At 35.4% G+C, this 11,483-nt stretch overlaps 1 protein-coding gene across 3 annotated transcripts in view; it reads right to left on the reverse strand.

The window, feature by feature from the left end:
- Positions 1–7,898, reverse strand: part of DLC1 (DLC1 Rho GTPase activating protein) — a 226,610-nt gene extending 218,712 nt beyond the window's left edge. For 2 of the 3 annotated variants that reach the window (XM_061370803.1, XM_061370794.1), the window contains exon 1: positions 7,673–7,876. The gene's annotated coding sequence lies outside the window, so the exon portion shown is untranslated. Of the gene's footprint in view, positions 1–7,672 lie in introns of all 3 variants that reach the window. The other variant, XR_009728053.1, reaches the window with a different exon arrangement.
- Positions 7,899–11,483: the final 3,585 nt, after the last annotated feature.

Here is an 11,483-nt window from a genome sequence, read left to right on the forward strand (position 1 = left end):
AAAAAAAAAAAAAGAAAAAAAACACACAAGAAGCTAATCAGGCTGTGTACCTGAAGTCATTCTTGTGACTTAATAAGGATTTCCTCTTTCCTGTGGGGATCAGTTTCATTACTCCTTTAATTAAGCTACATTCTTTTTTCCTTTATAGATTCTGACATATGTCAGATAGTCTCATTTTAGTCTACTGTCAGTAAAATGTTTAATACTGTTAGGATTTAACATTCTTTCTTTGAAGCACATTTAATTTTACAAAAATTGTGATACTGTCCAGCATTATTACAAGATCTCAATATGTTAAACAACCCAAACTATAAACTTAGTTTGGAAAGTTGCTCTTTCAGAGACATCCAAAGTCTTGCTTGTTTTGTGAAAATATTATTGGTTCCTAAAATATGAGCCTAAACTTTGTCAATATGCTTTAATTTACTGTTAGAAAATATAAACCATCAGGGAGCTGCTTTACATTCTATTTCTCCTCAAAAAGTAGCTGCATTACCAGTGCTCCTTATCATACAAAGAAGGGCTTCTACTTGTAGTCAACATGTGATTACAGAGGGGTTTAGCTTGGTTGCATTTGTATTTGGTTCATTTCCAGTGCTGAGCCTCAGATCCGCTAAGCCTCTTCCTCAAGGATGAGAAAGGGGAAATGACAGGATCCAAACTGATCCACAGTTATCCAGGCTTACTTCAGATCTATATTATTTACACACTATTTAATTATCACATCAAAACCAATTTAAAAGACAGGTTAAAATACAAAACTTTATTTTTGTATTATTTTGCATTGATGAATAGTCAATAAAAGATAAATAAATACTATTATTTCATATGTTTCTAATATAATACTTCACTGTAATTTTAATGGAATTTTTATATATCAGCATTACATTCTATTAGCTGCTATGATAATCCATCACCACAGCATCATTCCAGAATGACAAGAGACATAGAATTTATAGCTGACCACTAGAGATAGAAGAGGGTTTAAACCAAAAAGATAGATTTTTTTTAGAAGAAAATCAGAGCCTTGATATCTAGCAGTTCTCACATGTGAGTCTGTTGGTATTAAAAATTGGGTATTGTGAAAAATATCATACCATCTTGACTTCAACAAAGCACTTCTGTCTTTGGAATGAAGAAAAGTAATGTAAGGTGTAAACGTTTGGACTCTTGTTTTTTGCATGAGTTTTTCTTTCCCTACTTCCCCCCCCCCCCAAAAAAAAAAAAAATGGAAGTGTTCTATATGGAAATTTCATCACCGTTCTAATTTTTCCCAAAAAGTATTCTCTAGACACTCAGAGAACAGAAAAAATAAGATAGCTGGCAGACTCTACATCTCCTTTCCATTTTTTCCTTAACTGGAGCTGTCTTGAAAAGAAAAGACATGAAACGAGAAAAGGCCACCCCAAGTTTTTTCCAAACATTTCCTGTTTTTTTGTTTGGTTTTTTTTTGGTTGTTTTTCTTCAGTATAGAAGAAATTCCATTTTCTATCCAAGTCTGGTGAAAAACTTGTTTTCTATCTACAGGATGTCTTTTTGAAAACAATATAAATTAACTGATTGTTTTCTTGATGCCTTGTAGATTTTGGGTTTTAATATAGTATTTCCATTTAAAGCAAAGTTCCTGGTGCTTATTATAGCCATGAGCTATGAGATCTGAGACACTATTGACAATGGCTTTTAGGCAACCTATCTGCTTACTGAACAGTATGGGGCAAGTTCTCATTCCTAGTGCAGATGGGACTAAAAAGTATTTTTTATATTATTGTGCACATTTTGTAAATAAAGAACTGAAATAATTTTTTTTCCCATAAATAAAGACAAATTCTTTATCATCAAGAGTCTAGAGAGAATGATTGCTAACATGGCTGAGCTTTTTGGTGGGAATGAACCATTAACAGTATCATTTGAAATCTCATTTTGATGCACCTGTATAAAAGCACTGAGCACAAACCAAGCAAAGATTTCTGAAATGTAACTGAAGATCTGAAAAAACAAAAATTAATCAAAATGGCTGCTTTTCCATGTACTTCTCTGAAACTAAGGGTGACATAAAATCTAATGCACACTGAATGCTTTTTTAAACGCACTGGAGGACTTAAGTCCACTTCTTTCAATGAAGTGACAGTAAAAATACAGTTTCCCAAGCTGGTGAAACTTGGGGGGGGGGAAAGGGGGGGGAAGTCTGCACCAGAACAAAACCTTGCAACTGGCCACTTTTCATTATCATATTCTTATTTTAGAATTCAGGAAGATTATAATTCAAAAGACTTCTCTACAGTGTGTTTGTATCTCACCTCTTTATCTTCTTCCTCTCTGCCTCTCTAATAGTCATAATGTAAATATGACTACTGTAGTGACAGTTAATAGACCTTGCCCATAGTATGTCCAGAGAGACCTCAATTCCAAGTTTATCAGCTGGTCTCCTGATTTTATGGTGATACTCTCCTATTCAGAATCTGTAGCCTGCCTGGAAAGACATATCCAACCCTGGAAATTACTCCTGAGCACGAGTACAGGAAAAATAAAACAGATGACTCTTGAGCTCTTGCAGACATCTTCCCTCTATTTTAAAACTAATTCAGTTCTATTTCCTTTACCAGCTACCAGTTCTCACACGACATGCAAAAGCTTTTTTAAAGTCTTTAGCTACATAACCAATTAAGTCAACAGTGACTCAAGGTTTGGAAGTTGTAAGGAAGCCACTGACATCTGCATATAGCTAGTGAACGGAACTAATATGTAGATTGATCTCTGCACATGGAATCCTCCAAGTCCAGCTTCTTCTGTGGAGGGTACAACTCTTTGAAACCATTCTTTCAGCAAAAACTTATTATTGAGAGCTGCCACGTCTTTCTGATAAAACATAATTATCTGAAGACAAACAATTCAAGCAAAATGAAAAGGGCTATCTGCCATTTCGTTGCAGACAAAGAAGCCTGTAATAAATCTAACAGTACAACTTCCAGTGCTTTGAGCTTCTGAGGACTGCTCCAAAGTGGAGGGTTAAATGCTTCATACTGAACCAGTATATCCAAAACAAGTCTTCCTTGCCCATCACATGTCTGTGTCTTGCGGGAGAAAATTCATGAGGAGAAGAAAACAAGTTCATATTTTATGATGGTTTTAGTGAAGATGTTAATAATACAAAATTAACGTTGTTGGATGCTTTTTTATAACTTGCAGTTATAAAGCTGTAATAATGTAACCCCAACTGCTTTGGCTAAGAAAATTTCTCACTGGTTCATCCAGCGTCTTCCATTTTCTGTTACCTCTCTTAGCAGAACAGCACTTTGCAACAATCCTCCAAACTACTCTAGATTTTCTTCACTCGTCAGCGTAATGAAATTTTCTTTTTGAACCTCACTACTTACTTGTACAAAGTGAAATCTTGGATCATGAGGCAAACATTTCACATGCATAGGGGTGCTCACATTTGAACATTCATTTATTCTAGCATCAAAGTACATTTTTTTCATGGTTGCAATCTAGTGCAAAACTCTCACGGATACCCTGGAAAGCCTACAGCTGATAAAGAGTGAACAAGAGGGTGGTAGAACCGCAAGAGGCTCAGCAGTAACAGAAATTTACAAACTTTCTTAAATTTCAAGGGCATTTCATCTAAACCTGCTGCAATTTGACACAAGGTATTATAAAAAACCAAACAGGAAATACCACGAATTTGAGTAAAAAAGAGAGAGCCTAGAGGGAAATGAAAGCTGGAAGTAAAAAGTGCATTGTATGAGTTTTGGTTTTAATGTAAATACAGCCTATGGCAAACCTCTGTATTTGCGTTCAATGTGGCTGATGTGCAATATACCAGAGATAAAACTCCAGGCATTTCTCATTTCAGTATAAGCAATTTTCCTCATTCAAGAGAAACAAGCATTTATGGTAATAGTGGATTTGAAATTCTCTACCAACAGACAGTTCTTAAAACGAGTAGTTTCTAAAAGCATCAACAAATATCAATGGCAAAATATGGGCTGCAGTCATCAGCACTAAACCATATGCAAATTCAGTACTGGTAATTACTTCCACTTAAATAATATTAACAATCCTACTATACATGGGGTTTACATGTAAAAACATGTATATAAATTTGGTTCAGAGTATAATTTTCATATATATGTATACACACACACATACACAGGTATACATGCACATATGCCTGTCTACGTACACACATATTTTCTAGAAAGTTTGGATCAGATGTTCCTTGAGCTCCCTTCCAACCTAGTATTCTATGATTCTATGATCTAAAAAATAAACTGTCTATACAGACAGGTTTAAAGTCCTTACTAAGTATTCACACTGATCACCAACTTTGGAGATATTTAAAATCGAAGTGGCCAAGATCCTGAGTTACCTGCTCTAGCTGGCTCCACTCTTGTGTGAGTTTCTTGTGGACCAGAAATTCTAGTGGCTTCTATTAGAAAGGAAATCAAGATCTAGCCCTTCTGAGTAAGTTATTTCAATTACTCTTACCAGTATGGTATGCCAGTTTTCTCTTTTCCCTTTTTCTTTTGTAAAAGGAACAGAACACCAACATGAAAAACATATTTTCTTTTTTTCTACAGACAAATAAACAACAGAAAATGGAACCAGATGACTAAAAGCAAAAAGGAGAATGCTCTAAAATGCATCTCCTTCATGAGAAAAGAGAAAAAACATCTGTAAGTTCTCTTCCGCCTTCTGCTACTGTATTCCTCAGGGAAGCTTCATGTTGAATATGTGTTTCAGCAACAAAATTAATATTAAGAAAACAGAAAAAAATAATATAAAAAATCAGCTTAGCACTTCTGAGAGTTTAAAAAAATAGAAGTAATTCACTTCTGAGACTTAGGAAAAAGCCAAAATGGCATCCTTTTATTGTTCCACTACCTAAGGAATAATTAGAAAAATATTTTAATCTCAGTGATTTAAAGGAATAACTGTAAGCCTTGCTTATTCAAAAACTACCTACACAAGCCGTTACCTTTGCTTTTCATTTTCTTCAAGAAGCAAACTCATTTTGTGCTATGTTACAGAGATCTTGAAAGCCCAAATATACAAATTTATTTTGTTATAGTGCACCTATTATGGAATTTAATATGGAGGTCAATGGGTACAAGGATCAAAAGAAAGTACATTTAAAGGGACATAAATTTATCATGAAGGAAAGCTATGTGCAAAATTTCTATTACATGAATGTAAGCACTTGCGTTTTCTCAAAGCTGCAGATATAAATTCAGGTGCTTAATTGTTCAAAGGAGCCATCTGATATATTTACTTGGTCTATTTTCTTGTTTCAAAGAACATTAACATTTCTGAAGGGACAAGGACAGCAAGGTGGGATTGTTCAGCCTGGAGAAGGCTCCAGGCAGACCTCATATCAGCCTTTGCAGCACCTTAAGGGGCCTACAAGAAAGCTTTGCAAGAGCAAGCAGTAATAGGAGAAGCAGGAATGGCTTAAATCCAAAAGAGGGTAGATCCAGATTAGATACTAGGAAGAGGATCTTCACTGTGAGGGTTGTGAAACACCGTAATAGGTTGCCCAGAGAAGCTGTGGCTGTCCCAGCCTTGAAGTTTTCAAGGCCAAGGTCAGATGGGGCTTTGAGCAACCTGGTCTAGTGGAAGGTGTCCTTGCCCACGGCAGAAGAGTTGGAACTGGATGATCTTTAATGTCCCTTCCAACCCAAACTATTCTGTGATGATTTTCCATAATTGCTATATATAAAATATTTTTCAGGTTGTTTTAGACAGTAAAATTTCTGTGAATTCTCTTTCTTGAACAATATCTTGTTATATATGGTTATACATAACTATATATAGCAAGTACAGGTTAGTATAACAGAGAAGCTAGACCAAGTAGAACTGGGAGCTGAACAGTGATTTGCCTTCAGGACTTTCAAATAAAACTTATAAATAAAAAAGGTGGGCATTTATCTCTGCTACATTTTCTTATAGTCTGTAAGAAACTTCAGTTAAATGAGAAAATACTTTGTGGGTTCTATTCTATTGTCTACCCTACAGTTCAACAGTCTCAGGTGTAAAGTATTTTCATCTGCAAATGAGTTCAGATGAGGTCATTATATCCTTTAAATCCCAGAAGACAGTGTTGCAAAAAGAGGACCCCTTGATAAAGAATAATGATTTTTATTATTTGGTATTTCTTTTAGCTATAGTACTTGCTAATACAAAATACATACATTCATACTTGCAGGAGCAAGCATGGGAATACACTTCAGTAAAAGGCACTATCGCCAAGTCCCTTGAGACTTCAAAGTTCCAGCACAAATTTCGCAGGAGTGACACAGACACTCAGCCATTCAGATTCCTCTCAGCTTCTCAGTCCCACCACCTACATACCACAACTCTCGCAGCTCAGGGCACTGAACTGGAGAAGGCTCTTCCATAAGCAAATGAGTAACTGTGGTTTTAAAATGCATCCCATAATATACCCAAGAACATTTTGCTGTCTACCAGCTGTTCCCTGTCCCCTTCAGACCCATGCCCTTCACAACCTAGAGCTGCTTCTGACCACCATGAACAACTTTCTTCCACTCGAATTGCAGTAAAGTTTATTATTTTCAGTCTATAGCAGAGGAGATATTTGACCCCATTCAGAGTATTTATTGGTTCTTCATGCCCTTTCATGCCAAAAGTCGTTCCTTTATGCACCACTTCAAAAATAATATTCAATAAAAACACAGTTAAAAATTTATTCAAAGATGTGAACAGATGACTCCTGATTAGTTATCAATCTGGCCAATAACTATATGGAGACTTACTGAGGTACTGAAGAAATAATCTCTCATATTACTTATAAGCAACAGATGTCCTTTCTGATTTTCAGGAAGACAAAGGATACTGTGTAGATCGTAATGAAAAATGCTTCTGATGTCCATAATAATTTAATAACTAAATCACGCTTCTACATAATATAGCAGCAGCTCCATTCACACATCAATTAAAGATACTATCCTAAATTTCCACCTAAACTCCTTAAAGGCAGATTCTTCTAATTTTTAATAGTTAATAGTTTGCCAGGTTAAGAAAAACGCTGAGTAAATACATACATCTTCACCAAAAATTCTAGTCAGCTGACATTTACCTAATTTTGCTTTTCCTCTTCTAAATGCTAGCACAGCACACCCCAAACTGTATGTCTAATCATAGGCTACTAAAAATAACCTAATTTAGCTAATGCCAAAAAATAAACCTTGGATTCCCTGATACAGAGCATATACATTTAAGATTGTATTGTCAGTTATACCACAAATTTCATCTAGGACCAAGAAAAGGCTAGAGACCAAGCCCACCAGAGGTATAACTGATATATCTACCTAAAAGAGTCCTCATCATCACTACTGCTGGAGGGAAGGGAAGGTTTGGGGAGAGGGAAAAAACATAGCCCTAAATGCCCTCCCTTTTGGCAAAGGAGGCAAAAAAATAAATCGTTCACGCACCTAGCTGTCCTATTTAATGTACATTAAAAAATATGCAAGCAAGACCATGCAGCTCTATTTATATATGAATGCAAATAAAGTTCAGCGTACCCAGCATATTTTTAAAAGATGAAAAAATATGCAGAAAAAGATTTTTTTTCTAGATATGGCACATTTCCATAAAGAGAATTGTCACAGTCTACAACTAAATGTACATTTTAAAAGATTATAATTTTGTTTACCTCCAGTTTTAGTGCTGAGTTCCTGAACGCAGAAAGCTCCAGTGCTGGATACTGCTTGTCTCTTTTCTGTTCTTTCTTTTCTAAAAACTGGTTTCAATCTTTTGATAGTTTAAAGTACAGAAGGATTCCAAGACAGCCTTACCTAGATGAAGAGAATGTGGAGTTCGTACATAACCTTCCTCAAATCTTTGGTCAGTAAAAGAGAAAAAAACACAAACCAAAAAAAAAAAAAAAAAAACCACAAAAAACAACCACCCAAAAAGAAGGAGCAAACAAACAAACAAACAAACGAGACCAGCCCCAGTTAGCTCCTGCTAGCATAAAAGTTCAGATTTCGCTACTGAGATCACTGCTCTATTCTAAACAGTTTTGCTCAATGTGTGATTCTAACAAAAACACCCTCTGCAGCTGGAGGGAGCCTTAACTAAGCACGAGCCTGTCAAGCTTTTCCCAGTGACTTCTGTCTACTAAATTCAGACTGATGTTTTGTGAAAGGGGCCTCAACAACCAGGCCCAGATTGCCTGAAAAGTATTTCCTGCCTTTGAGAGAGAGGGAGAGGGAGAGAGAGACAGCGAGCCTGCCTGCCTGAGCCAAGGAGAGGGAAAGGGAGAGAGTGCACAGAGATGGGGAGACAGAAAAGAAGACAAGACCGAGCATTTCCAGACATTCAGCCTAATGGACTGCTGGGCTATTTCTGTCAAGCAGGAGGATCGGTGCTATAGTTACATAATGTAAAAATGTTTTTAAACCCCTCCCTCCTGTTTTTTTCTTTTTTTTTTTTTTTTCAAATTATGTTTTATGCCTCTCTACTGTTAGTACAAAGATAACAGAACGAGAGTAGAGCATCCCTGAAACACCTGGTTTTTGACACCAGGCAGATAGAAGCAGGCAGAGAATGAGATGGTCTAAGCTTAATTAACACATTGCATTGACAAAGTGTCTAGTGCTATTCTGATGAGCAAACATACATGGTTAGACAGATACTGTTTACATGCTACACTATTGTATTCCTACTCAAAAAATAAGCTGGATCTGACAAAATGAACATTACATTTTAAACACAGTCATATTGCAGGCAGTAGTATATGTTGCTTTAATTCTTCTGAGAATCCTCCAGAGTCACACAAATCCAGCTCTGCAAAAGCAAAAGGACAGACTCCATCTTGATCATATTAGTATTTTGCTGACATAAAACACTTGTAACTACTTTGTTCCAGTTTGACAGGGTGCCTGAATCACATCTCCAGAGTAACCCACAACATCTACATCCTTTGCTCTATACAAATTTAGTGAATATCATCTGTTTATCTTTTCTGCTTTCTTCTGCCTCCTCTGAATGACTTCCTCTTAGTTGTTCCAGCCTGAGAACTTGGATTACCATTTGGTTTTGATTAAAACCAGATGGACAGCTCTGCAGAAGTTTGAGGGTAAGCTAATGGAAATTACTAGTATGGCTTTAATTAGTGGATCTATTAATAATAAATATTAGGTATGCATATAACCAATTCTACTAATAAACACATGCAGAAACTGTCTTTGGTTGCTGATCTTAAATTTAGGTGAAATACACAATTTTTATTTAATTTAATGTGAACCATAATGGTAATTATCATGTATGATTTCAAAATACAGCATGAAGATAACTCTTCCCCTCCCCCCTTCTACTTATTTATTTATTTGTTTATTTTTGTAAGAAAGAAGTGCTGTTGCTAAATTTAATCCTCAGGTAAGTCAATCATACATCATTTACCTTCTCATGACCCCTTCAGTCACTGTAAATGCTTTGCATTAATTATAGCTCTGAGTAAATGATTTTATTTTTACTATTTAGTTACTAATCAAGTTATTGATTGGAATCTTTGGTTTTTGGCTTGCCTTCAGAGGGAACAATAAGGATGGAGTGGTAAGACACTGCATCGCACAACACATGCTGCACTACACAAAATAGTGCCTGAACATTAGTAATGAGAGAGTCTCCATTCAGCTGGCCTGACACAACTGGGACAGGATATTTACCCTTCAATGAGATAGGAAACCTTCATAATTACTAACTGCTGATACATGAGCTTTCTACCAGCCTCAAACAACTGCCTTTTAACTGTTTATATAATGCCTTCATTAGCTCAAGTGAGTCTTCTTAAGGGCATTTCTTCACTCAAAGAAAAGCCAGCCCTGTAGGGCTGTCTCCAGCTCCCACTAATATGGCTATATCTGGAGCTAATTTGTCAAGCTTTAGTTCTTCAGCATGTGGAACTTTGTGCTAAAGTCTGCTAAATTCGCTGAAAGTGATCTTCATTGTTGCACATTTAATTTTATATGTGCATTTTTTTTCAGCCTTAATATTACAGCATTGACTTTTAAAGTTAGTTGCAAAATTATGAAGACCCAAATGGAACTGGGCTTTTTTCAATGAAAAAATTGAAATTTTTCCCAGTACCTTTCACATACATGGATAGCAGAGCTAGGCAACTTTAAGTGGAACGACTTACCAGCCTAACCTTTGCATCTTTAAAGGTTAAGGTCTCTGAAGCGCATAAAGGGAAATAGCATATGTAGTGGTAAACTGTGGACAGGCAGGAGTGTACCCCCAGAGGTAAATAACTTTTCAGAATTATTTTTCACTAAATTTGGCTAGCCTGAGATCTGAAAACGTAACTTTTATAGTACTGTAAAGTGTGTGTTATATTATTTCCTGGAAATATTTCCAGTTTAGAAGTCATTGAATAAGTTACATGCTGCAAAGGGACAATTATGCAATTGAATAAAATGCACATTTTTTAACATTTGTTTTGATGGGAACAAAAACGAAGCAAAAAGCCTTTGCTTTCCTTACAGTAAGATTTACTATGAATCTTGGGGTTTATAATATCAAAAAGAGTAGTGAAAAATAGAAACACAGTTCCAAAAGATAAAATGATGTTTCAAGACAGGATTGTTGGTTTTTTTTCCCTAATTATTTTTCTTCAGCTGAATGTTGCATAATGTTTCATCAGGAAGGTTTGATTTAATAAAAAAAATATATATTTTTGGGTTTGTTTGTTTTGGGGTTTGTTTGTTTTTGTTTGTTTGTTGGGTCTTTTTTTTCAGAAGCTGGACAAAGGAATAACATAAATACATAAGTAAGCACATGTTTAAAAGTTATGAAATGCTTAAGACATGGACTGCCCTGTGAAACAGTTTCACGATGTTAACTTGTTTTCAAATATTCTAACACTTGACGAACAGCTAAAAAAGAGAAAAGAAGGACATCATAGACGATGTCTTTTTCCTAAGAAAACAGAGGACAGACTGTCTCCTGTATTATCTTCTCATGCTATCTCATTTACAAAAAGATGAAGAATAAACAGAGCTTGAATACTAGTTTTAAGTTGCTTTAATAAAAATTTATAATGATGACAATTTAAAAAAAAAGCACATAGTATTTTCTGGTAAAAAAAAAAGAGTGAACATATGGAATCAGAACATCTAATTCTGATAATCTTAATGCTATTGGGTCTTAGAAAATCAATAGAACTGAAAAAAGAAAAGAGAGGAATGGAGGAGTAACAAGAAACAAGGTAATTCACCAATGACACAAGTTAATAGCACTATAGTATTTTTTATGTGGGTGATAAAACACTTCAACTGTAGTCAGACTGACTATAATATTAAAATTTAGCTGTTTGAAATTTCTGAGCTTAAATCAAACAAAACCCTGAAGTCTTACACTCACTTGTCTTAAGCAATACAAGTTGCTATATGCCTCATAGAAAAACATAAAAGCTTTTGTTGACATAACTTTTTTCCTCCTCAAGAGTACAGTTCAACCTG

Source organism: Neopsephotus bourkii, unplaced genomic scaffold, assembly GCF_033783945.1.
Source record: "Neopsephotus bourkii isolate Nb327-2 ecotype Australia unplaced genomic scaffold, CSIRO-AGI_Nbou_v1 NB_168, whole genome shotgun sequence".
NCBI lineage: Eukaryota > Metazoa > Chordata > Aves > Psittaciformes > Psittacidae > Neopsephotus > Neopsephotus bourkii.